The following is a 4,427-nucleotide window of genomic DNA, read 5'->3' on the forward strand; positions in this document are numbered from 1 at the left end:
ATAGTCTCCTATCTTTGTGAACTTAGGTTCTTCTTCAAATGCAATGTTTACTTGTCGAGTTTTCAAAGGCTCTAATATATCCAGGTTCACCACCTTCGGTCCTTCGACCTCACACTGTCCTTTAGGTTAAGGAATGGTAATATTCCTAGGATCATCCTCTTCTTCAACAGTCACATTATAGCATTCCAGCACGTGGCACAGCTGTGTTCTCCAATCTAGCTTATTCCACTCTACCGATTCCTTCAACATTCTGAATATAGCTACTTTAATTCATTGTAGTGCATCATCAATGCTCTCAAATCCATCCTTGAAGCTAAATTTTAATACAAAACTCTCCCTTAAAACATCCCATTCATCCATTCCATGGTGAAGCTCTGTCTCTAGATACCAGTTCATTGGGATCGTATCTAGCGTATGATAGAAGATATGTACCCATTCCAGTTGTGATTATATTCCCCAGGCTTTAGTCCATCTTCCTAAATGATCGCGCGGATCATCCTTCCCACTATACTTTTATGTCATTCTAGTGTTAGCATAGCCAAACCTTAACTTCATCATTCTTCTGTATTATCTCAAACCAGCAAAGCTCTCCTTGTGCGTACCCCACCAATGGGTAGGAGTATCATGTAGTGCCAATTCTAATGCCTGAAATCGATGTTCTTCCAGTACTTCTCTTTCAAATTCATCCAAAAATAGTTTCACATCAGTCAAACCATCATAATGCAGAAGGTTTCTTATCTTAGTCGAAACACACCTCAGTGACTTGGTCATCATATTGCAGTGCAAAGTAGATACTTCATGTAGCCGATTGTGCCAGTGTTTAAGCTCTTCATTTGAGTCTGAGGTTGAGGAGCTATCCCTATCCCACAAAATTTTTCCATCGGCTATAGGATTGACCCAATCCTCATCTTGCATTGTTATCTTGTATATTTATTCGAGTTCATCGTCACTTTCTACATAGCTGCGCACTGGTTCAGTATAACGCGCTCCTTCTGCAGGGTCTAAAGGCACTATAACCCTAATCAAATTCTTCCCAAAGGATATCTTCTGCTTCTTCAAGTTTATTACCCCATTCATATCAATAGGCCAATCAATTCCTAATAGTGCGGGATATGCGTTACTATCATCCACTATCTCAATGACCTCAAAGTCATCCAACACACTTGCACCCTCAATGTCCACCGTTACACCATATAAACAGCCCATTGGAATAATCTTCTGTTGATTTTCCATGTGCAACTAAGTATGAGACCACTACAACACAGGTCTCCCCATTGTTTCCCATGTCTACTTTGGCAGGACATTCACATCAGACCCCAGATCCAATATTACCTAGTCCATTTCATATTCACCTATCTGCATAGTTAGCCTCGTCGTGTGCCTCATTCATGCCTTATGTTTACCAATCTTTCTAACTATGCACTACTCCGTAGGAGTCTTTTCCTTATGGGTGCACTTGTCTATTAAGTCTTGCAATCCTTCGATGGCTTTCTGATCATGCAAAAGCTTCATACAAGTATTCAGAAAGGTAGCAAGAATTGAAGGATCTACTTCTTGTGTCATATTAGTCTTTGGTATTTTCTCCTGGCTTCTTGAGGTGGATGCCTGAGCAAAGTTATTCTTGGCTTCCATGACAGTTTCTTTAGCTTGAATGAGTTCAAAAGAAACCTCCTTCTCAGAAGCCTTGCACACCCATCCATCTTCCTCAGGTTTCTTACCTTTATTTGCACCAGTTGTCACACCACTTCTCAACAAAATATTTATGTTTTAATCCTCTTCCCAGGGATCAGCCCTCATCATCTAAATGTTCTGCATAGGTTTTTGGGGTTGTGCCTTCTTCTCTTTCATATTTTCCATAAGGACTGGACATTCCTAGATGACGTGGTCGAATTTTCGACAACACTGACATGAGGGATGCATGGGGTTTGTACAATCTCACGCGAAGTGCCCTGCTTCACCACAGTTATAGAAGATTACCTTCCAATGCCCTCAACTTGGTCCAATGCCTCTTCCTCGTCCTCGGCCTTGGAATCCTTCGCGCACTTCTCCTGCACCTTGATCGTGAGGCTGGCTCTCTACCTACATTCTATAGGTAAGGGTTCTATCCATAATAAGCTCATAACTCCTATAATGGCATTCATCGTGTCCCACAAACTTACAAAAATTACAAAATAACTGTTGAGGGGTTTATACAAATTTCTGCAATAGATGATAGTTGTCAGTAGCATGTTGTCCTGTAACCTAACAAATAGCGCACCACAACACAACTCCCACACTCATCCCACCATTATTCTCTGGTTTTAGGGGTACAGTCCCTCCCCCTATAATATAATTCTTAAAGACCAGGCAATGATACTTATCATGTCCATGGCTCTTACATTTCAGACACCAGATATCAGCCCGTACCTCTAGCTGAGCTTCCCTTCCTTTCTTCAGGCCCTGCAACTCCAAATGTTGGCTTTCTAGTTGGGAATGAATCTATTGCACTCAAAGCTTTGTATCCTAAATAGGAAAAGCATCCAACCTCATAGCAATCTCCAAGGCTTCCACTTGCATCGCTATTTTCTGTTGTGACAAAGGTATTCTTAAATGTGGCAAGAGCGATGCTATAAACCAGTCATGGTGCTGGGAATTTGAGATTTGCATATTAGCCTGCTTGACGAGGAATTTCAACCTTTGATCAAAGTCTCACGGTGCCTCATTAACCTTCTGTCAGATTTCCTTAATTTCAATTGTTGACCACGCCTATGACTTAGGTTTACTGAACTCCTTGTTCAAAGCTACCTAGGTATCTACAAACGACGCATTGGGGTTATCAGTGAAATACTTGATATACCATGTTAATGTATGGTACTGTAAGGCTGCAAAAAACTGCACTTTCTTAATATTATCGTCCGTAATCTACTATGCTATCCAAACAGCATATGCGACAAACCAAAACTATTTTGGATCTTCGGTCCCCGTTCCTTTAAAAATCAGCATCTTCATCGTGTTTTCCATGTTGAATGTTGGAAGTGGAGGTGGAGGTGGGTAAGGCGTAGGTGTATGAGGCAGAGGTGGACATGGAGGTGGAGTGGATGGAAGAGATATCCTCAGAACACCCTGTGTAATTAACTGAACTACACTTTGCGACGTAGTCAACACTACCCCTTCATCGCCGCTTGAAGGGGGTTCAATGAGAAGAATATATTCTGGGCTAGATCCTCTGTTTTCTCTAAATAATCTCCCACTTCATGTAACCCCAAACATCAAGGTAACTGCATAACCCTCTTTCCACATAACAACATTTTAATCCAAGTTTTTAGTGAGTTCAAATACTTCCCTCGCGATCCTTTAAAAATTCTTCCTTCCGCTTCTCTATAGATGGTGTTCTTGTCAATCGCAAAATAAGTCACAAAGCTTCCCAAGGTGTGATCAATCCAATGGTCCACAACTCACGTGATATTTCTCTATGATGCTTCTAGATGTTGCACTAGTTCAGGAGTCCACACTATAGGGCCTTCGAGCCTCCACATCCCTTGAGTATCAGCAAATTTATACAACCATTCGTATAGTTATTTAGGCAGAAAATAGAAGAATGTGTCGGTCACATCTGTGTACAAAAATCTTTGCAACCACTACTCCTTAGATAATTTAGGGCCCATGTTATCTTGAGCCGCTAACATGTGCGATTTTCGATCAATCCACTTATCAAGCTCTTTCCTCGTAGGAAACCATTTAACACACATTTCTCAGATAGATCTCGGTCTCAACAACATGAGCATTTGTGGGCTTAAGGGGGCTAGACCTAGTTTCAAAGTTGATCGTGCCAACCAATGAAACCCTAACATCTGGCCCTTTCAGCAACAACCTGCATAGCGCAGGCTACAGTCTCACCCGAAGCAGTATTGGGGGATGCTAGAACTAGGTTTTTACATCTAGGGACATGTGATAAGTGGTTCTTAAGCTCCTATAGTTCAAATCTGCCTTCGCACAGATCGGTAGTCTCCTATGGCTCGCTACTGCAGTTCTATGAAAATAGCTTAAGACCTTCGCAAAGGTTTTCGATCAGTATTTGCGGACCTTAAACAAAAAAATTACCTACTTTCACACATCAATAAATAACCCTAGATCTGATTTCATACAGATCTATCTAATTCATTAGAAAACATAGTAGAATTAACCCTTACTTTCGTGAACACAAATAATTACTTAAAGCATGCATAAATAAGATAGATTCAGTAGTTTCTCGCAACATTCATACATTATTTCAAGAAAACATATCATTGAACAATATAATATAACATAAATAGAACCAACAGAAATGCTTAGATTGCACAACATTTATTCAAAATAAAGTCATTATTGATCTTCAATGTTCAGATTACAGACACTTCTACCTGGTGCACTCAGCTGCAGGGGTCCACGCACTCGGTTGGGAACTTACC

This window comes from Pinus tabuliformis, chromosome X (genome assembly GCF_031772625.1).
Source record: "Pinus tabuliformis cultivar Carrire ecotype Pingquan chromosome X, CPIR1, whole genome shotgun sequence".
Taxonomy (NCBI): domain Eukaryota; kingdom Viridiplantae; phylum Streptophyta; class Pinopsida; order Pinales; family Pinaceae; genus Pinus; species Pinus tabuliformis.